Here is a 26,990-nt window from a genome sequence, read left to right on the forward strand (position 1 = left end):
GTACACACTTCATACCACTGCAGATATTTCATTAAAACGTTCAATTGAACAACACCACGGCGACGCAGTGGTTATCGCGTGTGCGGCACAATTCTGGAGTCATGAGATCGAACCTTTGTGTGTGGAGTTTGCAATTTCTCCCCGTGCTTGCGTGGGTTTCCTCCGGGCACTCCGGTTTCTTCCCACATTCCAAAAACATTGGCCGGTCCAAATTGTCCCTAGGCGTGACTGAGCGAGTAAATTGTCCTTCTCTGTGTGTGCCCTGCGACTGGCTGGCAACCAGTTCAGGGTGTCCCCTGCCCACTGCCCGAAGATAGCTGGGATGGGCTCCAGCACCCCCGCAACCCTACTGAGGATAGGCGGTGCAGATAGTGGATGGATGGATAGAACAACACTAAAGAAACATCACTTAGACACAATAAAAATAAGTTCCTCCAAAATACCATGTGACTTATTACTCTTGCTAGGTCTTAAGCTTGAATAGGGAGCAGGTGTGTTGAATCTGTAGTACAGCTCTCTAACACTGTCATACTGGTCACTGAAACTCCCAATATCCCACACCATGGCAAGGACCTCTCTGCGGACAAAAAAAGAATTGTTGTCATCAGTAGTTACACACGGGCTGACAGAACAAGTAAATTTTCTAATCTGACTCCATTCATGTTGAAAGATTAACAAGGCAATGCCGTAAGTTTCTAAAAATATCTATATGATGTATATACAACTATATCTTGTTTTCGTTTTGACAGATGTTAACTTGCTTTTTTGTCGTGAACTTATTGGCACATGGACCCAATGCATTCTAATGTACATTACAGTTTTCAGCATTCAGAAAAGGAATTAAAGCTACTTACACGTGACGTCCACTGTGGTCATTGTCCTTCTTTGATGGTTTGGTCCGGTGTCATATCGATGACATTAAAGTTAAAAGGTAGCAGTTAATTCTCAATGTGGACTACATGGCAAGCAGGAAATCATATAAAGCTTCATCAGCCCTCTCATTGTCATCACGGAGCAGCGTTGCCCGCGCCCATGCAAAAGCAGAGGCCGCAAACTTTAAAGCTTCATTTGCAAATAAGAAAGTTTGGATGAAAGAAAGGCCTTTCTCAAGTTAAAAAGCACATGTTGCAAGTGCTGCTCATCCGACATTCATCTCACTAGTTACTATAAATCTACAGAAAAGTGCTCTGAATGCGGTAGTACATACCACAACACTGTCAGGGATCCTGGCCTTCCACTACAGAAGGACAGAGTTCCTTCTCCTGATAAGGGGATGGCGGGGAGGGAGAAAGACCCGAAAAGGCAGCAGTAAACAACTTGCATAAAAGTGAACGGTCCAGGTCAGTATGGTCGTTCATGTGAAAAAATTGCTTCACACAAATGTCTCCTAAAAGTGACAAAAACAGAACAGTAAAGGCTTACGTTGTTCTTGATAACCAGAGCAATCGTTCCTTAGCTCGATCAGTTTTTTTTAACTTTTCAACATTGAAACTGAACATGTTGGTATAAGATCAGGTAATTGTATCATAGTAATCCTGTGCAGTCCTTTGAGACATTTTTGTGATTAAGGGCTATATAAATGTATTTGACTTGACTTGTACCTGCTCTGGGCTTGTTGAAACACTGTGCAAAAGGGCTTAAGACTTTCAGTTAGAGTCTTCAGACAGATGTATGGGGAGAATGCCCGTGTTGCGTGATTTAAATGTGAAGCCTGTGGAAACATGGGAGGTGCAAGAGGCAGTGAAATAAATGAAAGGCGGGAAGGCGCCTGGGTTGGATGGTTGTACTGCTGAATGCTTCACAAAAGGTGAATGTATGCTTTTTAAGTGGTGTGGTCCCTGATGATTGGTGTAGTGCAGGGGTCAGCAACACTTTTGGTGTGGAGTGCCACTTTCAAATTTCCTTGTAAATCAGTGTGCCACACCAAGATTAATGACTCGCACTTTTTTAATATCCAACAGAGCTGTCATTTTACACCAGTCCAAATATACAACATGGATGTACATTTCAATCGTATAACTCAAGTGTTTTTCAACCCTTTTTGAACCAGGGTAAACTTTTATTGATAAAAAAAAATCAGAAGCACACCGTCCGTCGCAAAAGTTTGAAAATGAAGTTATGTCAAATATTTCAGTGTACTACCTCATAAGCAGATAATTAGTATATAAAAAGAAAATAATACTTAAAATAAAAAACAATGATGTGCTTTATGTTTTTATTTTCTACAGAGCAATCTTAAACCACTTTGTTAAACAAATTAGCTCTTAAATGTACTGTGCTACCTCAAGAGCAGATAATTAGTACATAAAAAAGTATATAAAAATCTACTGCCACCTACTGATATGGATGACTATTACAGTTCCTCGTCTGAAGATAGCAAAAATACTGAAAAATTGCCTGATTTTTTTGAAAAATAAAATTGGGCAAATTCCAGCGGCACACTAGACAAGTTCTCACGGCACATTAGTGGGTTGAAAAACACTTATCTTCCACTATTCTTGTTCATCGATCAAATAAAAATGGAATGTGAATAACAAGTGGAAAGGCCTGTAGCCATCCATGACTTCAACTTTTTGTCACAAGAATTAACCAGAATCAACCATTTTTCAACAACAATGAACTCCAATCAAAAACAAGTTCAACGGACAGCTACCATACCATTCATCAATGATATCTTGTTGCAGAAAATATCAAAACTTGAAATAACAGTCGAAAAGCAGAAGTCAAGCGCACGCATACACACACACTTTTTTTTTAAATATTCGCCATCAGTAAATAGTGTTCTGTGCTTTGCTATGCAGTGAGCATAGCTCGCTTCAGTGGTGGTGTTTTTAGTAGTGACAAAGCTTTTCAGGGTCTGTGTTTGTTTGCTGTATCTGGACACAGCATGTTTTAATGTCTGCGCCTTGAATTCATGTTCATGTTTCGTCTCGTAATGACGTTTAACACTTGATGCGCGAGGTACAACGCTCTCAGGGCATAATGCACAAAACAGCACGGTAATTTTTTGCACAAAGCCCCAGTCATCTGTCCACGCTGGCTGGAAATAACGCGATGGTTTCGCTTGGGGAGCAGTCGTGATTCGTTCATTTATCGCGCGCGTGTATTTCGTTGGCTGCGTTAAAACACGGACCTCTTCTTTGCGAGGCGTGGCGCAGACACGCACTCACACACAAAACAGAAAAGGACGGGCGCTATCCTAAACACTGCGCGCAACTAAAAATGTCTACATTCCAGGTAAAATGCGCATTGTACCAATGTAACCGCGGTGTACGTGTCCCACCAAAGATCCACATTCACGCTGGACTGGATGATGAGGTTTTTATTATTACAGTTTCTGCAAATGGATAAGTCACAACATTAGCTTTTTCTGCTGGGTTTGATCTCTTTGATCTCTTTGTAGTTCTCTCTAGTAAGACTAACAACAAAGCATATCAAAGAGCTTTCTTTTCACTTTACAGAAAATACATTTTAGAATATCACAATACATTTTTACATCTTTACATTTTAACAAGATACTTTTAACAAGAGATCGTATAGTGGATTTTTAACGTTTACAATGAATTCAACATGTTTTTCTTTAGTCTGAATTTTAACCAACATCATCCTTTTTTAATGTATATGAGAAAATAGGAATTAAAACAATAATGAGTATAAAAATGGGTACAATTTACCTGCAAATGGATAAGTCACAACATTAGCTTTTTCTGCTGGGTTTGATCTCTTTGATCTCTACAAGGGGAATTAATATTTAGTAAAACAGAAACAAAACAAAAATAAACCTAAACAGCTTGACAATATCAATCACATTACTATGCATGGTGAGAGATTTGTCAGCTGGGGTTATAATGTTTAAAATTAACTTCTTTTGTGGAGCACCAAAAGATATGTCTTACCTTTGTAGTTCTCTCTAGTAAGACTAACAACAAACCCCGCCTCCTGGTCACATGTTAGAAGCCAAAACCAAACCCCAGCCCCCCAGCGCTAATACGAAGGAGGCAATGGACGTTCTCTACCGAACTGTGAGTGAACTGCAGCATGCTTACACCGAGTGCATTTTTATTGCGGCGGGGGACTTTAACCAGGCCAATATGAAAACAGTTCTCCCGCATTTCCATCAGCATGTAAATTTTGCTACAAGAGGTAGGAACACATTAGACCTGGCCTACATAAACATCAAAGGTGCATATAAAGCAGCCCCCCGCCCCCACCTTGGCTCATCAGATCACCTTTCTGTTATGCTAATTCCAGCATACAAGCCCCTGCTGACCAAAGAAAAACCTACAGTGAAGCAGGTGAGGGTGTGGTCTGAGGGGGCAATGGAGGCACTACAGGACTGCTTTGATTGCACTGATTGGGACATGTTTAAATCGGCTGCCACTTACAACAACAAAATAAATATAGATGAGTACGCCATTTCTGTGTCAGCCTATAGCAGTAAATGCGCAGTATACGTCAGCAATACCAAAACTATATGCACCCGTGCCAATCAGAAGCCCTGGATGACTGCTGAGATACGCAAACAACTAAAAGTACGGAACCTTGTCTTTAAATCTGGTGACAAGGAGGCGCTGAGATCAGCGAGGGCTAACCTGAACCGTGCTATCAGACTAGCAAAGCGAACGTACAGTCAAAAAATCCAGGAACGTTTCCTCAATAAAACCAACACCAGGGATATGTGGAAAGGCATTCAGGCCATTACCAAATACAAGCCAACCACCGCCCCAGTGCAGGACACTAGCATGGACTTTCTGAATGACCTCAACAAATTCTTTGGAAGGTTCGAGGCACAAAACGGCACCACTGCAGCGAAAGCGGTTCCAAATCAGGACGAAAGGGCACTCCACCTGGACTCAACCGACGTGAGAAAGACCCTGAGAGGGGTCAACACAAGGAAGGCTCCAGGCCCGGACAACATTCCGGGGCGGGTACTTAGGGAGTGCGCCGATCAGCTGGCTTGTGTACTAACAGACATTTTCAACACCTCGCTAGACCAAGCCAAAGTACCATCATGCTTCAAAATTGCCAACATCATCCCTGTGCCAAAGAAACCCCAGATCTTATCATTCAACGATTACCGGCCCGTTGCACTGACTCCTATCATAATGAAGTGCTTTGAGAGACTGGTTAAAGAGCACATCACCTCCAGTTTCCCCTCCTCATTCGACCCCTTTCAGTTTGCCTACCGGACAAACCGCTCCACCAGGGATGCCATCTCCTCTGCGCTTCACCTGAGCCTGACACACCTAGAGGAGAAGAACACCCATGTGCGGATGCTGTTCCTGGACTTCAGTTCAGCATTCAACACCATCATCCCACAACATCTGGTAGACAAAATGAGACTCCTGGGCTTCAACACCCCCCTGCGGAACTGGCTGCTGGACTTCCTCAGTGACAGACCCCAATCAGTGCGGATAGGTCAGAACATCTCAGATGTCATCTACCTCAACACGGGCTCCCCCCAAGGCCTGAGCCCCTTGCTGTTCACCTTGATGACACACGACTGCGTCCCTAGGTCCGCCACAACCCACATCGTGAAGTATGCTGACGACACAACAGTGGTGGGCCTCATCAGGGACGACAACGACCTGGCCTACAGAGAGGAGGTGGAGCAGTTGGTGGCCTGGTGCAGGGACAACAGCCTGGTCCTGAATGTTGACAAAACTAAAGAGATCATTGTCGACTTTAGGAAAAACCAGCCCAACCATGCCCCACTTTGCATCAACAACAAGGCTGTGGAGGTTGTCAGCAGTATCAAGTTCCTAGGGGTGCACATTACAAACAAACTCACCTGGTCTGTGAACACTGCATCACTGGTTAAGAGGGCACAGCAGCGCCTGTACTTCCTGCGGAGGATGAGGAGAGCCCACCTGCCCCCACCCTCCCTCATCACATTCTACAGGGGCACCATAGAGAGTATCCTGACCAGCTGTATCTCTGTGTGGTGTGGAGGCTGCAGCGCTACCGACTGGGGTAGTGTGAGGAGGGTAACGAGGACAGCAGAGAAAATAATCGGGACTACACTTCCCTCCATTCAGGACATTGGCCAGAAGCGCTGCCTATCCCATGCTAAGAACATTATCGGGGACCCCTCTCACCCCCATCATGGACTGTTCACTCTGCTAGCCTCTGGGAAGAGGTACTGCAGTGTGCGGTGCAGGACCACCAGGTTCCGCAGTAGTCTAGTCCCCCTGGCCATTAGACTGTTAAATGGTCAATCTAACATATAGTTAACCTAAATCTTAACGGCTGCTAATCTGACTTTTTGCACTACTGGCAGTTCTTTATAGCTTGCCACTCCTTGCACATTTGCTCTCTGCACTATTGTACTTACAGCGTTACTGTTACAGTGTTAATGTTACTGTTTACCTGACTTGTTAACCTGAATGCCCATTTTGCACATCTGGTTAGCTACTCCTCTTGCACTATCGGCACTATGGTATGGTAAAATACTATACGTAGCCATAATACAATACAACTTTTACTTATATCTGTACATTCGAGGAAACTGTGCGGGTCAGATGTATCGACATTTCGTTCTGTATACACGTGTACTAGAATGACAATAAAGTAGATCTGAATCTGAATCTGAATCTGAATTTTTAAAGTATAATCATTATTATTTTGCCGTGCGCTTGCGTGCCACTGGTTAACCCCCGTGTCATAGGTTGCCAACCCCCGGTGTATGCATGTGTGGTGCCATTGTATAAGGGTGAAGATGATAAGTATAAATGTAGCAATTCGAGAGGTATCAGTTTGTTGTCCGTAAGCTATATGGAAGAGTCTTGATTAAGAGAGTGAGAGGAAGAACCGATGAGGTGGTGATGGAGGAGCTGAGTGGTTTCAGGAAAGGAAAAGGATGTGTGGATCAGGTGTTTGCAGTACGACAAGTGTGTGAGAAATATTTTGCAAAAGATAAGTTGTTTATTTGGCTTTCATGGACTTGGAAAACGGGTATGACAGAGTTGATAGAGAGGCGTTGTGTCAGGTGATGGTTATGTATAGAGTGGGTGGAAAGTTGTTGAAACCACTCACTTGTCTCACTCCTTACTCTAACACATGCTCTGCTGTTCACATAAAAATTCTTCAATGCTACCCTTTGTTGGTATGAGACAGGGGTGTGTGATGTCACCATGACTGTTTAATGTGTACATGGATGGTGTGGTGAGAGAGGTGAATGCAAGAGTATTTGGCAGAGGTGTAGAGATGATGGATAACAGTGGAACGGTGTGGCAGGAAGTCAGTTGTTGTTTGCAGATGACACAGCACTTGTGGCTGATTCTGAGGAAACATTGAGAGGGTTGGTAACGGAGTTTGGAAAGGTGTGTGATCGGTGTGAGTTATGTGTGAATGTTGGGAAGAGTAAGGTGATGAAGTGTTCATGTGATGGAGTAGGCATGGCGTTAGAAATAAGGTTGCATGGACAGGTGCTCAAAGTAGTTTAAAGCTTTAGGTACTTGGGTTGTGATGTGGCTGCAGTTGGTGGAATGGAGTGAGAGGTATTGCACAGAATTAATCAAGGAAGCAAGGTTTTGGGTGCTCTGAGGAAAGTGATGAGCAACAAGAGTATGAGTATGTATGTTAAGAGGGGACTGTATAAGAGTGTGATTGTGCCGACTGCGTTTTATGGTGCAGAGACTTGGAACCTGAACACAGATTTGAGAAGGAAAATAAACGCTTTTGAGGCAAACTGCTAGGAGTGACAAGATTGGATAGATTGAGAAATGAAATTGTGAGAGACAGAACAGTAGTAGTAGTTGAACTGAGCTAGCGTGTGGATAAGAGAGTCGTTGGTTGGTTTGGACACATGGAGAGGACGGATGAGGAGCGAATGTTGAAGAGGATCTACAGAGCAGAAGTAAATGAAAGGAGACCTAGAGCAGGGGTAGCCAACTATTCAGCGAATAAGAGCCAATTTTTCGTCTGTGTTACTACAAAGAGCCACATCATAGTTGTCGACGGGGGCGAGTCAATTTTTTTTTCTTTGTTACAAAAAAAGCCACATTATACACATGGGTACACATAAACAATCTTTAATCCTGTATGCACGCATACACAGACCTCTACTCGAATGAAAATAACCACACCAACATGATAATATCAATATTTTTCAACAGTTAACATTGTGAGCACTGTTCTACACACACTCTTAGTTCAAGCATGACATCTTTCTCTTACTTTGCTGCTTAGTGAGACTTCTGGCAATCCTTATCTTTAACAATCCTCTTCAAATCTGGGTTGTATTCTGTTACTGCTACTCTAAGCAATTATTTTAAATGAGTGTCAGTCAGAAGAGATCGATGCTTTCATTTCACATGTTTCAGGATGGAAAACACAGACTCACGGTGCAGTGCAGCGGCAGGTCACCTGGAAGCCCTTGGTCAAGATCAGCGATGAGATTCCTGAATTGCCTGTGGTTTAGCGCATGTGTGCAGATGAAGTTGACGATTTCCATCACAGGTTTCATGACGTTGTCAAAATTTTGTGATTTAAACATGAGTTGCTCCCTGTGGATGATGCAGGGGATATCCCAAAAGTCTGGAAATGTTTGATCAGCTTTGTACAGTCCCACAAGCCCGTTCATGGATCCATCCGTGCTATTGCAGTTAGTTTCGGTGTGGGTAGATTTGCTTTTGCAATCGTAGTCATCACTGCTTCTTTCACATCTATGCCACGGGTTCTGTCTTTTAATGGCACAATATCGAGGAGTTCTTCTTTGATTGCACATTGATTTGACACAGACCGCGCAAATATTGCCATCTGAGGTTTATCTTGTATTTCACTGCCCTCATCCAATGCAACACTAAAATATTCACATGTTTGAAGGTCAGTATGCAACTGTGATTCAACAGCAGCATTAATATTGGATATTCTTTGTTCCATACTGTGGCGAGACAGTTGAACATCTGATATGCTCTGTTTTAGTTTGTTGTCTCCAAGAGGCAAGATATCAAACGCGTCAATGAGGCATTTTTTAATGAATTCCCCTTCGTTGTATAGGTTTTTAGCCCGTGCTATGTTCCAAGTTTACTAATACGATGCAAGTGTTACGGTCTCAGTGTGTTTCATAATTTTGGGGAAAAAATGCAACTGTTTTTCTGCCTTGCTTTTCATAGTTAACAACTTTTTCTTACGAAGTTCGGTCCCTCTAGGTAATTCCTGTCCGATGTTAGGGTGGAGTGAGCTGAAGTGACGCTGAAGATTTGAAGCGTTGAAATGTGCTAATGCTACGTCACATATAAGGCAGATGGGCTTGCCGTTACGTTCAATAAAAAAATATAAACTCTCCCACTCTGCCAAAAAGGGCCTATGTTCTGCTTGTCTTGGGATCAAGAGATCGCAGTTCGAATCCCGGCTTCTCCGTGTTACATGTCGAAGTGTCCTTGGGTAAGACACTGAACCCCTAATACCCCCAATATGCAGGTTAGCGCCTTACATGGCAGCACATTCTAAAGCGCTTTGGGAAGTCTTGACTTGAAAAGCGCTATATAAATGCAGATCATTTCATTTCATTTCATTTCCTTATATTTTCGTTTGGCTGTGCTTTTTTACCTGCCATTTCAAGAGGTAATTTCACGTAAATTGACTACAATATGTTTTGTCAAATATTTTCTCGTCACCCGTTTGACGACACTCAAACAGGCTTACACTGTCTGTGTGCCATCTAGCTGTGGGGAAGGCAAAGCGAGCCGCGGGTTGGCCATCCCTGACCAAGAGGAAGGCCACGATTGACGTGGATGGATAGTGTTATGAGTGCAAGCCATAGCTCTCGTTGGTGATAGGAATGAGTGGAGGGGTGTTGCGAAAGGATAGTGGGATGTTTGGACGCGTTCTAAGGGATGAGTAGGGCACCCTTATGATGGGGCAGGGGTAAACAAGTGAAAGCTGTCGGGACCTGCTGTTGAACAGAAGAGTGTGTTGTGCCACCCGGACCCGAGTGACATGGCCGCTTTCTTGTGTCCAGTTTCATCTGGAGGGACGAAAGCATGACCAACTTGGGTGCCGATGTGCTTAACTTGTTTGGGTGTTTGGGCATTTGGGTTGGCCGTGGTCCCAAAAAAATTTGTGTGTTTTTTGCTACTTTTTCCCTTTTTTATTTTCTTTATTTTTGTATGTGTTCGTCTTGCTGTCAGTCACGTCACTCGAGGGATATGACCAGGGTTGCAACAGGGGTTTTTAACTTGAGAAAGGCCTTTCTTTCATCCAGTGGCTTGCTCCTAAAGGATTATCATATTAGGTGCTTAAAAAAGGACATACAGTATTATATCACCGTATTTTCCGCACTATAAGGCGCACCGTGTTATAAGGCGCACCTTCAATGAATGATATATTTTAAAACTTTTTCCATACATACAGTAAAGCTCACCCCATTATAAGGCGCTATAAGTGCATGCTGGTTTAATATCAGGTAATTGTGCAATTTTGTAATTGTAATCATGTGCAGTCCTTTGAGACATTTTTGTGATTAAGGGCTCTATAAATAAATGTGACTTGACTTGGCTACAGTAGAGGATGTAGTTACGTTATGCAACCATTAGATGGTGCTGCGCTAAAGGGAATGTCAACAAAACAGTCAGATAGGTCAGTCAAACTTTATTAATATATAACAAACTAGCTTTCCACAATCTTCATTCACTCCCAAAATGAATGAACAGCCGTTTTATTATTTTCTCTGAGGTAAAGCTTTTTCGTGACACATCTTTAACATCTTTGAACAACAGCAAGGCATAACATTTCACTTTTCCTCCATTTAGTCAACATGCAAAAAAAACGTCTGATACTGTTAAATTAAACGTTAGTGCAATCGTAATATAGTGACATTCGTAATGTGCAAAAACAACAAGTGCAAAACAATAAAGCAATAACACAATAACTGTAAAATGTAAAACGTAAACACACACCAAGTAGGACCACCTCTGAATTCTTTAATGTTAAGTTCCCGTGCCAGCGCTGTTGCCTTCATTCGAATAGTTATTGTACTGACACTTCTACTTGCTGCTCTTTGTTCAACAACCCACTGTTCAAGTGTGTCCTCTAACTGTGGCCATCTCGCTTTATTGCCACGGAAACTTTGTTTAGTCTTACTTACTTGGCCATCGATTCATTAATGTTGAACTCTCTCGCTGCTGCTCTATTTCCGTGTTCTACTGCGTGACTGATCACCTTGAGTTTAAACTCTGCGTTGTAAGCGTGTCTCTTAATAGGAGCCATTTCAGGGTCTTTATACAAACGCACAAATAAAAGAGAATCGTTGTTTAATATTTCCCAGTATGCACAGCGCACTTCTTCTACGCGAAAAATGGAGTCGGTGGCTGCTTCTCTTAGTTGCGAGACCTTGTAATTCAATATTGATCCATATATAAGGCGCAACGGATTATAAGGCGCATAGTCAGCTTTTTAAAAAAAAATCAGATTTTTTGTGCGCCTTATAGTGCGGAAAATACGATACTTTGTGTTAATATTTAATGTTTTAAAATCAATTAGATAAAATGTTAAATTTATTAACAAATATTAGATGAAATATAACATGTACCATATTTTACGCACTATAAGGCACAGTGGATTATAAGGCACCCCACGAAAATGGTACAAAATAGTTAATATTTCATGTACAAGGCACACTGGACTATAAGGCACCTTGAATTACAACTACATAACTAAAAAAGATTTTAGCAAAAAACAATATGTTTAATACAAGCGGGCAGTCAAAGACAACTCTATATGTGCCTCAAAGGCAGAACAGTTCATATGCAGTCAGAGTTCCTAAATTTGTACACAACGTTACCATAAACTAAAATCTTGATTCAAGTAATCACAATACGTTTCAGAGTTTGGACAAATATTGTCCAAACCAATAACAAAAAAGGATTAGCAATGAGCATTCGGCAGTTGGCGTCTGAGCTGCCGTCCAAGTTTTGCGCTTTTCTTTTGTTTTGTTTTAACAACAAACAATTGCCATTGTAACCACAAGAAGGCACTCCAAGACCACTCAATATGTTTCTTAAAGGCAGAACAGTTACCTATGCAGAATAATTTAATCTTAACTATGCATTTTAAATTTTATCAATCCAATATATAAGGCCCAGCGGATTACAAGGCCAATTTTGGGTTCTTAGGGGCACCCTATAGTCCGGAAAATACGGTACATTTAGATTCTTGCATGTATATTCAAAAATGTATATAAGAAGAAATTAGATCTCATCTTTTTTTCTTTATTCATTGCAAAGGTATCATTTTCGAGACTATCGGTAGATACAAAAAGATCAAATCAACAAATAAATATAACTTGGAATATGACATGTACATGTAGATTTGTGCAGGTATGCTTCAACCTCATTACAAACCAAAAGTGAGGAGGCTACCAACAACCACACGCTTATTCAGGAAATGGTCTACTGAGGCAGAGCAGGCTCTGAGAGACAGCTTCGGATGTACGGACTGGGATGTCCTGCTAGGGTTCAGTAGTGGGGACATTGAGGAGGTGGCAAACTGCACTATTGACTACATCAACTTCTGTATGTACAATGTTGTTCCTGTAAGAACTGTAGGCTGCTATGCCAACAACAATCCCTGGATTACCAGCGACATCAAGTGCCTTCTGAACCAAAAGAAGACGGCTTATAAAGATGGCGATCAGCAGGACCTACACCACCTGAGGCTCAGGTCCGCCACGCCATCGACCCTCTGCAATTTGCCTACCAGGAGAAGGTGGGAGTGGAGGATGCTATAGTCTACATGCTACACCGATCCCTCTCTTATCTGGACAGGGGCAAGGGTGCTGTGAGGATTACATTTTTGGACTTCTCCAGTGCCTTCAACACCATATAGCCTCTGCTACTTAGTGGTAAACTGACAGAAATGGGAGTAAGCTCACACCTTGTGGCATGGAATACGGACGGCCTGACAGGCAGACCACAGTATGTGAAACAGGGCGGCTGTACATCGGACACTGTGGTCAGCAGCACGGGATCACCGCAGGGGACCGTGCTCTCTCCATTCCTATTCACCCTGTATACGTCGGACTTTCAGTACAACTCTGAGTCCTGTCACATGCAGAAGTTTGCTGATGACACTGCTATTGTGAGATGTATCAGAAGTGGGCAGAAGGAGGAGTACAGGAAATTGATTCAGGACTTTGTCCAATGGAGCGACGCTAACCACCTGCACCGGAACACCACCAAGACCAGGGAGATGGTGGTGGACTTCAGGAGAACTAGAACTCACCCGGTTTCTGTAACTATCAAAGGAGAGTGTCTAGAATTTGTCTAGACCTATGAATACCTGGGTGTGCAGCTGGACATTAAACTGGACTGGACTGCCAACACAGAAGCTCTATGCAGGAAAAGACAAAGCCGACTGTACTTCCTCAGAAGGCTGGCGTCCTTCAACAACTGCAAACAGCTCCTGCAAATCTATGAGACTGTTGCGGCAAGCGCCCTCTTCTATGCAGCAGCGTGTTGGGAGGCAGCGCTTAGAAGAAGGATGGCTCTCCTTCTTGCAAAAGAGGTGGAGGTGTTGCTCTTATATCGGAAGATAGGTTGAAATTTACTTCTAATACCCCTACTAGTTTTAAAACGTTTGAAGCACTTGTTATGAGGTCCTTAATGTCAACACCAATTTATTTAGTTGTTGTGTATCGCCCACCTGGACCATACTCAAATTTTTTGGAAGAATTTTCGGAACTGTTAACGGACTTAGTAACTTATGCGGACAATGTTGTAATTATTGGTGATTTTAATGTTCACATAAACTCCCCATCAAATTCACTTGCAATTGCATTTAAGTCACTGATTGATACATTTGGTTTCAATCAAATAGTTGATGTGCCCACTCATAAAGATGGGAACACTCTAGATCTTGTCCTGACCCATGGCGTAGTAGCCTTAAATGTTACAGTGTTACCGTATCCTAATGCCATCTCTGATCACTATTTTGTTAAATGTGAGGTGCTGTTTAATGTTTACTGTGATAAGGAAAATTTAGGCTTTAGCAGTCGTAATATCCGCCCTAAAACGGTGTTAGCCTTAAAAGAATTATTACCTACGGTAACTGCAGCCTTCCCTTCGTACACTGGGTCTGTTGACTCACTTACAAACAACTTCAATACTGCTTTGGTAAATGTTCTTGATTCTGTGGCGCCCCTAAAGTATAAATTCCGACCCAAGAAGAATACACCTTGGTTTACTGAAGAAACTAGGTTACTCAAACTAAGTTGCAGAAAAATTGAACGAAAATGGCGCACTACTAAGCTGGAGGTTTTTGGACTGGCCTGGTGTGACAGTTTGCTGAAATATAAAGTAGCTCTTGCCTCAGCTAAAGCTTCGTATTTCTCTAAGATTATTGTTGAACATAAGAATAATCCGAAATTTTTGTTTGACACAGTGGTGAAACTTACCAGACAACAACTTAACCCAAATGGTTGCACTTATTCTGCTAATGACATTATGGAATTTTTTAATAAAAAGATTCAACTAATCAGGAATGAAATTTTAAAAGAACGCTCTGTTTCCTCCTCCTATATCAAAGATGTGGAGGTGCTAGGTATGGACTGTGTCAGCGGTTGTTCAGAAACATTCTCCAGTTTCAATGATTTGTCCCTTGATAATCTAACACAGATGGTCAGTAGGGCCAAACAAACTACGTGCCTGCTTGATCCGTTTCCAGCTTCACTGGTGAAGGTTCTGTTTGGGATCTTAGGACCATCAGTTTTAAATATTATTAATATATCGCTATCCTCGGGTATTGTTCCTGTAGCCTTCAAGTCTGCCGTCATTAAACCCACGCTTAAGCGACCTAACCTTGACCCAGAAAGCCTAGGTAATTATAGACCAGTGTCAAATCTGCCATTTTTTGCGAAAGTACTTGAAAAGGTCGTTGCACAGCAGCTAAATGACTTCATGTCAGAAAATAACCTTTTTGAAACTGTCCAGTCAGCATTTAGGGCAAATCATTCTACTGAGACAGCCCTTGCTAAAGTAACCAATGATCTCCTTTTAACAATAGATTCTGGTGCCTCATCAATGTTACTGCTGCTGGATCTCAGCGCTGCTTTTGATACGGTCGACCACAACATATTATTGGTTCGTCTAGAACGCATTGGTATCTCAGGAACTGTACTCTCGTGGTTTAGGTCCTACCTGTCAGACAGGATGCAATGTGTTAACTATGGCAATCTGACCTCTAAACAATCTAATGTCCCTTGTGGTGTTCCTCAAGGCTCTGTACTTGGCCCCCTTCTTTTTAGTATTTATATGATCCCGCTTGGTGACATTATCCGCAAGTATAATATTAGTTTCCATTGCTATGCAGATGACACTCAACTGTATGTGCCACTGGAAAAAACTGGACATTTAAGTTTTAGAAATCTGGAGGCTTGCCTTACTGAGATTCAAAGATGGATGTCAAATAATTTTTTACGCCTTAACCCAGAAAAAACTGAAATGTTGATTATTGGTCCAGCTCACTGTCGTCAGTTGTTTTCAAACACTACCCTGAACCTAGACAAATGTAATATCACCCATAGTGACTCGGTCAAAAATCTAGGTGTTATATTTGATCCTAATCTGTCGTTTCAGTTACACGTGAAAAATATTACTAGAATAGCTTTCTACCACCTCCGTAATATTGCGAAGATTCGTTCGATGCTGTCCCAATCAGATGCAGAGATTTTAATTCATGCGTTTATTACTTCTCGGCTTGATTACTGTAATGTATTGCTTTCTGGTCTCCCGATGTCTAGCATTAAAAGTTTGCAGCTGGTTCAGAATGCGGCAGCTAGACTTTTGACTAAGACCAAAAAGTTTGAGCATATTACTCCTGTATTGGCCAACTTGCACTGGCTCCCAGTCCACTTAAGATGTGACTTTAAGGTTCTCTTATTAACATATAAATGTTTGCATGGGCTTGCACCCTCTTATCTCTCCGATTTGATTTCCCCCTATGTTCCTGCACGGAGTCTGCGCTCGGAAAATGCCGGTCTACTTGTGACTCCGAGAGCCAAGAAGTCTGCGGGCTCGAGAGCGTTCTCCATCCGGGCCCCGGTGTTATGGAACGCCCTGCCTCTGGAGATAAGATCTGCAACCTCAACGGAAGTTTTTAAATCGAGGCTTAAGACACACTTCTATTCCAAAGCATATGATTGATGCCCACCTCATATTCTGTTTTGTCCTGTCTTTTTCCGACGCCTGCCTGGCTGATATGAAGGAGAAGGATGATTTGGGATGGGTCAGCGGACCGGCGTCTGACCTGCAGCATGTCAACCCCTGCATTTACCAGCTGGCAGAGATGGGAGGCAGCGTCGTGGCCGTCATAGACTTTCTGGACTGGTTTGCAGGCTGGGGGCGTCGTTGATGTCATGCACTTTCCGGACATTTTCAACATCTTACCTTATGTTTACTATTATGTGTACAGTAATGCTAATTGTAATTCACCCTGGTCAATCCTGGAAGGGGGATTACCACATGTGAGGTCCTTTCTCAAGGTTTCTCTTTTCTCCTCACACTGAGGTTTTTGAGTTTTCCTTGCCCGCATGCTGGTTTGAGATCAGGTAATTGTGTAATTTTGTAACTGTAATCCTGTGCAGTCCTTTGAGACATTTTTGTGATTAAGGGCTATTTATATAAATTTGACTTGACTTGACTTGACTCTCGTCCTAATAAACTAAGTGTTCGTGTGTGTTTTTGCTATTTTTTTCCCCTTTTTTATTTTCTTTGTTAATGTATGCGTTTGTCTTGCTGTCGGTCACCCATCGAGGGATATGACCAAGATAGATAGAGAGATGGATATTATTATTTTATTTTCAACACAAGGATACTGCTGGAAGTGTGAAGTTTCCTACGGGGATGAATAAAGTATTTATCTATCTATCTATAATTGTATTTGAGAAAAATCAGGCCTTCATTATGCTTTTTCTTCAAGTATTGCTGAAATATCGGATTGGGGACTCTCAATAGATACAAAAACATCAATCAATAAATCAATCTTTTTTTTTCCCTCTTGACCTGGCCCGTTGGCCAAATTTTAGAGCCCCATGTGGCCCCTAACTCAAAGATATTGCCCACCCTTGCTCTAAGATTCTTTACTGAATTGGGAAAAAGCAAATCAAACTCATTGGGCTTTCCCAAAATGCCCTAAAACAAGGACAAACCGGCTCAGAGACAGTTTCTTCCCCAGGGCAATCAACACATTGCATTGAAAAGTGTGGACTCATATCTTATTTCTCTACTTATTCTGGATTTTTTTGTTGCTGGTAAATGTTATTGCACTACTTTTCTTTGCACTATGGTGCTGTAGAATGCTCTGCTCTCTGAGATTCGATTTGCAACCTCAGTGGAACTTTTTAAATCGAGCCTTAAAACACACTTGACTATTGTTAGAACTTAGGCCAGTCTCCAAGAACTACCTTGTACAGGGTTGACACCTTTTTCATGGCCAAATTCAAGCACTTTTTAACGACTTTCAAAGCAAATTCTTCAATTACTTCATCCATCCATTATCTGCAGCGCTCATCCTCAGCAGGGCCACGAGGTGCTGGAACCCATCCCAACCATCTTCGGGCGGTGGGCAGGGGACACCTGAACTGGCTGCCAGCATTATTCATTAGATTTTATTTCGTGTGTGCATTTACCAAAACATAAAATGTTTAAATCTTGAGTAAATTGCGAATAAATTTGTTATTTAGACCAATCTCTCCCCATATAGTTGGGTAAAATGACAGTAATGTCAGATTCAGATTCAGATATACTTTATTGTCATTCTTGTACACGTGTATACAGAACGAAATGTCGATACATCTGACCCGCAAGGTTTCCTTGACCGTACAGATATAAATAAATGTTGTACTGAGTTAGATTATTGAAGTACTAAAAATATGCTAAATAATTATAGCTATGTATAGTATTATACAGTAGTGCAAAGAGTGCAAGAGGAGCAGCTAACCAGATGTGCAAAATGGGCAGTCAGGTAAACAAGTCACTATACAATAACAATAACACTGGAGTACGATAGTGCAGAGGAGAACGGATGTGCAAAGGAGTGGCTAGGTATAAGAGAACTGCCAGTAGTGAAAAAAAAACAAAAGATGTGAAGATTAGCAGCTGTGTAGGCATACTGTGTGTGTGAGTGACCATTTAACAGTCTAATGGCCAGGGGGACAAAGCTGTTGCAGAACCTGGTGGTCCTGCACCGCACACTGCAGTACCTCTTCCCAGAGGCTAGCAGAGTGAACACTCCATGATGGGGGTGAGAGGGGTCCCTAATGATGTTCTTGGCTCGGGATAGGCAGTATGTAGTTTACATATGCATTTGGGTCCAGATGCTTTTTTGTCGTTTATAAATCTTGCGCAAAATTTGTGAAACTTTCTTTCTTAAATCATTGGACAAGCCCACAAATGTTTGAGAGAATATGGACTCATAAAAACATAGGGCAAAGAATTGACTCTTGGGGTACTCCTAAAAGAGACTCACTTAAGTAATGGAGAAAATAGTACAGTAGACCCCTGGGAATACATTGTCTCTGCCTTACGATGTTTACACTTTAAGATGTGGAATTTGATGTTTTGTCGGTCCCCTGTCATAGCATTTTCCTCATTATACAACATCAACAACAGAGATACGATAACCGTGGAAATTAACCTTGCTATTATTACAAAATACAATTGGTTACAGCTATGCAACTTAATCGACAATTATTAAAAACAAAGAGGCCATTAATGCAAAGTAATGACGATCAAATCAGTTTTAAACCAACATGGCAGTCTCCTGCCCCCCTCTGCATTCACCCGCTACTCCTCTCGACCAGCTCAAGGCAAATCACCCCGAGTCTGTCTGTTTTTTCCATTTCACCTAAAGTGATTTAGGATTTATTCAACACCGTCCAGAGGTGTCACTTCACTTTGTGGTTAGCAAAAACACTATTACTATGGCATGCCCAGTTTTTCGCTACTCTGTATTTCTAAAACAGTTCACTCACACACACACACAGAACACACAGGATACACCAGAGCCTCCACAGACTCCGCCACTATGCCGCAAGTGACACAAGCCGGGCAAAGATGGAAAACCATTTCAAAGCATTGAAGTGTCTCAGATGCTACAGATGCTTCAAATTTTTGTTCAGTTTTTTTTTTAATCTAACTTTATAATCATATTTAAATGTGGTGTCCATAACTTAAAATTATTGTACTGGTTGATGCCATCTTCTGGAATCATCATTGCAGCGCCTTTGGTTGCCCGTGCATATAAAGTCAATTCTGCGCTCAAATAAACTCTTCCTGTTTCTTTTTTGGAGTTTGGGTTAGCATTTGTACTGTATTTGAAAAAATCATTTTCTTAATTTCATCATGTTAGAAGCTTGTGAGGTTAAGTGGTAGTGGTGGCTGCTTGTTGGTGGCTTCTCTAGCTCAACCAACTTGGCGACCTTGGTGAGGACTTGTCTCCACAAATAGTGCCCATCTGACAGAGCATTTGTGCAGCTGGTCAGAATGTATTTCAGTGTGCAGAGGCTGGTGCCACACTAAATACAGGGACACCTCTTGCTTCTTTCTCAAGATTTTCAAGCTGCTCTGTGTGGGTAGAAGATTAGCCACAGAGCTTAACAGGACGTTCAGTTTGCCTTGGTCGGTGTTCTTAAGCTACTTTCAAGAAAACGGTCCTCAAGCGCCCTTTCCTGCTGCATCCAGCATCCCTGGGAGCCCAACCCTGCTGCTTTGATTCTATGATCTTAAGCGACTTCTCGCACCAACTCTTGAAGCAGTAGTTACCAAGCCCCAGCTGTACGTGACACACATTTCCCACAACTTCCTGACGCCTCCAGTAGGCTTCTGCGTATCTCAAAGCCTCACTTCCTGCCGCATTTGATGGCAGAGTTTTGCATCCCTAGAGCCTTGGTAGCCGTGAATTATTCTATGAGAGAGGAGCATGGTAACCAGGGTACTGATGACCTACTGTAGAGGTTGACTCAGGTGAAGGCTGGAGGAACACCCAGCCATTTGAGGATAAACCAGCTACAGATTTCAATTCTGGTGATCGGGAACTCGTAGAACAGAAATGGCTACTGAAGTCTTGGTATGATGCCATGGTGAAAACACCATACCTTTAACATGCCCAGTACCAACCTCCTGTCTACTCTCCTCAGCCACTACTTAAGCTGGGCTGCGATATCCTTGAGGTTCCCCCGGTCCTTTTATGTGCTGTCATAGCTCTTCCCCAGGCATCGAATGGATGGAGTCATCATGGTCATTCGTCCGTAAAGGCTCTCCAGGCTTGACTAAACTTAGTTGGGCATTGTTAACACATACTTAAGAGAAAAAATATTTAATTTTAAACTTTTTAAGGACAGCTCAAACTACGCACCCCACCTTTGAACCTATCCTGTCCTTTATTTATATTTTTTATAGTTTTGGGGGGTGTTTGTGTTGAATTTTGGGGTGTACCCTCAAAAACGGGCTGGTTGAGCCCATGTTTTATGCATTACTGTCATTTTTAATTCACCACAGAAAACGTCAGATTTTAATGCTACTATCATCTGGGAGTGCATTCGATTACTGTTTAAAAAAAATTACGCACTACAGGGTTTCAGAGAGCGCATTCAGAATATGAATTAAGAAAAACACAAACAGGCAATTATCTTCTAGTGCAGCCGTGTTGATTAACCATTTAAAGTCATTTTATTTATTTCTTCTCTTGGCAAGGGAGGCGCCGTTCACTAGAAATTACCTGCCACTAATTAGTAGGGTTTTTTTCGCGGCTCTTAAATAAAAAAAGGTTCCGATGGAGCCATTTTGATGTATTTGCATCCTTGAGTCTGTATGGTAGTGTTAAAAAGATACTATGTACTATTTGAACACTAGATTTCACTCTATCGTGTAGTGCAATTGAAAACGAGTGCTACTAAGCAAGAGGACAAACTACGGAGACTCAAAGTGACCGAACTGCACAATTTTTCATTTGATTTCTTCGCCCAGCCTTTTCTAGGTCAGGGGTTGGTAACCCCACATTTTGAAAAAGCCATTTAAGAAAAAAACAGTATATATATTTTTTGCACGAGCCGCAAAATAATCAAAAGCCTTATAGAAGCCCCCTGATGATTGCAACACTTGCATCTGTTTTAGCCTATTACAAAAATGGCTGCATTTGGAGAGTGACGTGACTTACTCTGTTGTAGTACACCACCTCAAAGTTTGACTTTGTTACTATATTAATGGGACAGTAAGCAATGCTTCACGCCTCCTGGTGTTTAAAACATTATTTAATAAAACAAAACACGTCTCTGTGGTCACGGTCCTTCCTTCGTGGTTTAGCTTAGCAGCTTAGAGATACATTTTCCAGCATGTCCTGGGTCGTCCCCAGGGCCTCCTGCCGGTAAGATGCCCGAGCCACCTCAATAGGCTCCTCTCAATGCGGAGGAGCAGTGCCTCTACACTGAGTCCCTCCCGGATGACCAAGCTTCTCACCCTATCTCTAATGGAGAGCGCAACCACTGTGCGCAGGAAACTCATTTGAGCCGCTCGTATCCGGGATACTGCTCTTCTGCTCATGACCCACATTTCATAACCATAGAAGAGGGTAGGTACGTAGATTGACTAGTTAATCGAGAGCTTTCCCTTTCGGCTCAACTCCTTCTTCACCAGAGAACCGCGTGACAGCAGATGCTGCACCGATCAGTCTGTCGATCTTCCATTCCATCCTGTTCTCACTTATGAACAAGACCCCGAGATACTTAAACTCCTCCACTTGAGGCAGGGTTTCATCCCCAACCCAGAAAAAGCATCCCACCCTTTTCCGGCTGAGAACCATGGTCTCAGACATGGAGGTGCTGATCTTCATCCCGGCCGCTTCACACTAGGCGACGAACCGCTACAGCGAGAGCAGGAGATCATGGCTTGAGGAAGCCAACAGCACTACATCATTTGTAAAAAGCGGAGAAGCAATGTCAAGTCAAGTCAAGTCATTTTTATTTGTATAGCCCTAAATCACGAAGAGTCTCAAAGGGCTTCACAGATTATTACACTATATTACACAGACTATTTTTCAGCCGACGAGAAGAGTAGGTTAATCATATGCTATGGAGTAGAAGTGAGTTTTAAGTTTAGATTTAAACATTTCCACTGAGGTTGCAGATCGGATCTCAGGGGGAGGAGCATTCCACAGCACCGGTGCCCGGATGGAGAACGCTCTCAAACCAGCAGAACAGTTCTTTGCTCTTGGGATCACCAGAAGACCGGCACTCTCAGATCGTAGGCTTCAGACCGGGACATAGGGGCAAATCAGATCTGAAAGATAAGAGGGAGCAAGTCCATGTATGATTTTGTATAATACTAAGAGAACCTTGAAATCACATTTAAGGCTAACTGGGAGCCAATGCAGGTTAGCCAAAATCGGTGTTATGTGATTGTACTTTTTTGTCCTAGTTAAAAGCCTCGCTGCGGCATTTTGTACCAGCTGAAGAGACTTGATTCTAGACTTCCGGAGACCAGAGAGTAGTGCATTACAGTAATCGAGACGGGAGGTAACAAATGCATGAATTATAATTTCCGCATCCGACTGAGACAGTATTGAACAGATTTTAGCAATGTTACGAAGATGGAAGAAAGCGGTTCTAGTAATTTTCTTTACATGCATTTCAAAGGATAGATCAGGGTCAAATATGACACCTAAATTTTTAACTGAGTCACTCTGTGTGATGTAACATTTGTCAATGTTCACAGCAGTTTTTGAGAATAAGTCACGGCATTTAGATGGACCAATGACTAACATTTCGGTCTTTTCAGAGTTAAGACGCAAGAAATTGAGTGACAACCACTCTTTTATCTCAATGAGGCAGGCCTTCAAATTTCCACAGTTTAGTGTGGGAGATTCCTCCAACGGAAGATATAGTTGAGTGTCGTCTGCGTAGCAGTGGAAGCTGATATTGTACTTGCGAATAATATCACCCAATGGAAGCATGTAAATGCTGAAAAGAAGGGGGCCAAGCACTGAACCCTGTGGAACACCGCAGGTAACATTAAAGGGCTCAGATGTCATTTCACCATATTTAACACAGTGCTTTCTATCTGAGAGGTAGGATCTGAACCACGAGAGGACGGTTCCTGAGAGACCAATCCATTTTTCCAACTGTTCTATTAGGAAATTGTGGTGCACTGTGTCAAAAGCAGCACTAAGATCCAGCAGCAGCAAAAGTGATGAAGCGCCAGAATCCATTGCCAGTAGGAGATCATTTGTTACCTTGATCAGAGCTGTCTCAGTAGAGTGGTTAGCCCTGAATCCTGATTGCATGGATTCAAAAAGGTTATTCTCGGATATAAAATCATTTAGCTGCTGTGCCACTACTTTTTCAAGTACTTTAGAGAGGAAAGGTAGGTTTGACACAGGTCTATAATTACTTAAGATTTCTGGATCAAGGTTGGGTCGTTTCAGTGTGGGTTTAATAACGGCGGACTTAAAAGCTGCTGGAACTACACCTGAGGAGACTGATATGTTTATAATATTTAGAACTGAAGGTCCAAGGACGCCAAAAAGACTTTTAATAAGTGAACCTGGGAGCGGGTCGAACTGGCAAGTTGTCGGTTTGGCCGCATTCACCACCTGTTTGAGATCATCAAGTGACAGTTCACTAAAACCGGACAATTTCCCAGGACAGCCACCCTGTCGTGCATCTGTAGATTTCAGCTCTTTAATAAGTGTGGTATTAATAATTTCTTTAGCAATTTCTTCCTGTATGCATTGAATCTTCTTAGTAAAGAAGACCATTAAGTCATGAGCAGCGTGCGTCGAACTATCTGCGATAGTCTGTTGCCTTGTAAGCGATGCTACAGTGTCAAAAAGGGCTTTGGGATTGTTCTTTTGAGACGCAATCACCTTCGAAAGGTAGGCCGATTTTGCAGAGGCAAGGGCCGCTTTATACTTTAACAAGCTGTCACACCAGGTTTGATGGAAAACCTCAAGCTTGGTAGCGGGCCATTTTCTTTCCAATTTCCTGCATTCTTGCTTAAGGGTTCTAGTTTCATCAGTAAACCAAGGCGTGCGTCTTTTAGGACGTGATTTTAGCTTTATGGGCACTATTGAATCCAGGACAATTGACAATAGAGAGGACTGCATCACAAGAGCCTCAAACGCCTTGTAATTATTAGAGGTACGAGGATTAAATTTGAGCGATTTTTCAGAAATGAGCGCGACACCGCCACCCTTTTTCAACGTGCGTGCTACATGGCTACTCGCGTAGAGAGGGGGTGAAGCATAATTTAGCGCTAAATACTCATCCGGGCGTAACCAAGTTTCACAAAGACCCATACAGTTTATGGTTTATAATCACGAATAATGTTATCAACAAGTAAAGCTTTAGGAGCAAGCGATCTAATATTTAAAAGACCAAATTTTAGCTTTGCTGAATCATTTGACTTAGCTGAAGTCTTTGTAGAGATCTTCAAAAGATGCCGCCGTTGGGGCCGTTCGTGAGCGCTGAGTGTAAAGCGTCGGTTGTCCGGCGAGGAATGAATGGTGGAATTAGTTACATCCTCGCGTACTTCTTGCTCCTTAGACTTCGCACGCTTCACACATCTACCTGCACGGCAACCACGCTTCTGTTTTCTGTCTTTACGGCGCCGTTGTCGTCGTTTATTAGGAGGGATAGCTGTCCACAAGGATGCCAGATCTCTTTGAAGTTCGCTCGGTATATCATAGGCGGTATAAAATGCTGAAGGTTACAAACCCGACCGCCTTCCCCAGCAAGGATGCGCCTAAAAATTCTGTCCATAAAGGTTTTAAACAGAATCGATGACAAAGGCAACCTTGGCGAAGTCCAACTCCCACTGGAAACTAATCCGACTTACTACTGGCAATGCAGACCAAACTCTGGCACCGGTCATACAGGGACTGCACTGTGCGGTGGCCCTGGGGGACTTCCTGTGGCGCCATGTTGTAGAAGGCAGCAAGGAAAGTAGCTCTGGCAAAAATCATTACAAACTAACGTAATAGCTACTAGGAAAAAGACAAAGGGTATGATAGATATGTAATTCACATCAAAGAAAAACACTTCAATAAAATATGGTCAAGAAGGGGAGACTTGTCGAGGAAACTGGCGCAAAGGAGAAACAGACCGAGGGAGCAGAGGGTATGGCGTCGGCCGGCGGCGGACACGACTCGGCCATTCTCGAAGAGATACGTAAATTAAGGCAAGAGCATGCCGAAGCAGCCAGTGAGAACAAGATTATCATGGCAAGACTTGAGAAAAGTATCAAAGAGGTTTTGGAAAAGACTGTGTTTGCCTGAGCAAAAAGTGGAGCGCATGGAGGAGCTAAACGCTAACACGGAGGATCGAACGGCGCGATTGGAGCGCTCCACAGCCTTCCTGCTCCAACAAACCGCCAAATTAGCAACGTTTTTAAGTATGAGGATTTGGAGTCAAGATCAAGACACAACAACATTAGAATACATGGCATTCTGGACAGTGCCGAGAAGAACGAAACAATCGGCTTCATAATTGGCTTCGTTAAGTCGAACACTCCGACAACGGGGCACGAGGACATTCATATTGAGAGGGCACACCGCTCAAGCCTCAAGTTAAAACGGCACCGCCGCGAGCAATTATCGTGCGCTTTGTTGACTACAGAGTAAAAGAATCCGTGATGAAGGATGCATGGAAACAGAAGACAACGTTTACCGTTTATTTCAATCAAGACTACACCACGGAAATTCAAAAGAAGAGGAAACAAGTGAGGGACGTCATCAAAAAGCTATAGGAGGAAAACGTGAAGGCACAATCCCCATATCTCGCCCAGCTGAAGATGTTTCCGGACTCAGGAATAAAGACATTTTTTACACTAATGGATACAGGACCATTGCTAAAAGAAATGGAGATCGACATAGAAGAAGACAATACGGAGACATTACAGAGGATGATGGTGAAGAACATTTGGACCACAGTGACTGGAACGAAAGGAAGGTGAAGGAACAGCCCCATCACAGAATGAATAGAAGAATAGAATATAATTTACTTTTATTGTCATTCTTTGTAACAATGCACACAGAACGAAATGTCGATACACCTGACCCGTACAGTTAAAGTGTAGTGAGCCAATGCAGCCGCAGCCAAACAGGGCGCAGCCATTTTAGTCATTAGGTGACCAAACCCCCCAATTCCAACCCTTAATGCCGAGCGCCATGCAGGGAGGCGATGAGTACCAATGTTGTAAGTCTTAGGTATGACTCGGCCGAGGCTTGAACCAGCGACCTCCCAGTCTCAGAGCGGGCGCCCTACCATCCAGGGTATCGAAACTGTAAAGTAAGTTTCTTTTAGTTATTGAGTATTTCTCAGACTCCTATATTACAAATTAACTTGCTAAAAAATTAACTTGTTTAACCTGTTTTTCTATTTTAATACACAAGTAATCATTCACACACATATATAGACTCCCTCAAAGATACGCGCATTTCAGTATTTCTCCTTTGTATTTAGTGCACATGCGTGACTTTTCAATAAATACACGTTACTGAACCGGAAGTGGTCAGAGAGATCCGGACAGCGAAACGTGCCACGTTGCTTCTTGTCGCTGACGAATCTTTTTCCTACTGCAGTAGCAAAACTACAATTCTTGCCTTTGCCTGAATTCCTTGGTCAGCCGTGGGTTTATCTCTTTTAAACCCAACATTTTATTGGTGCCGTGACCCGGAGAGGGTTTTTTTATGGGCGGACGCCCGCGGATTGAGGACGCACATGCGGCCCGATTGGAGACACACAAAGGAAAAAAAGATGGCTGCGCCTCCATGTTAAGGGAGACGGACCTCCTCATCTGATCCCGGCCGTCAGCCCAGACTACACCTCTCACCGAACCAGGCTGGCCTCTGCATTCAGGTATAGTGCATTTATCGATTTAAAAGTAGAATAACATTAAGCCATTTTAAGTAAAATAGCAGTAACGATAGGGAGCGGTAGTGAGTGAGACAGAGCGCGCCAAAGGGCAGTGGCCCAACAGAGAAAAATCCTATAGGTAATA

The sequence above is a fragment of the Urocampus carinirostris genome, chromosome 8, assembly GCF_059441175.1.
Source record: "Urocampus carinirostris isolate Australia breed hairy pipefish chromosome 8, RoL_Ucar_1.0, whole genome shotgun sequence".
NCBI lineage: Eukaryota > Metazoa > Chordata > Actinopteri > Syngnathiformes > Syngnathidae > Urocampus > Urocampus carinirostris.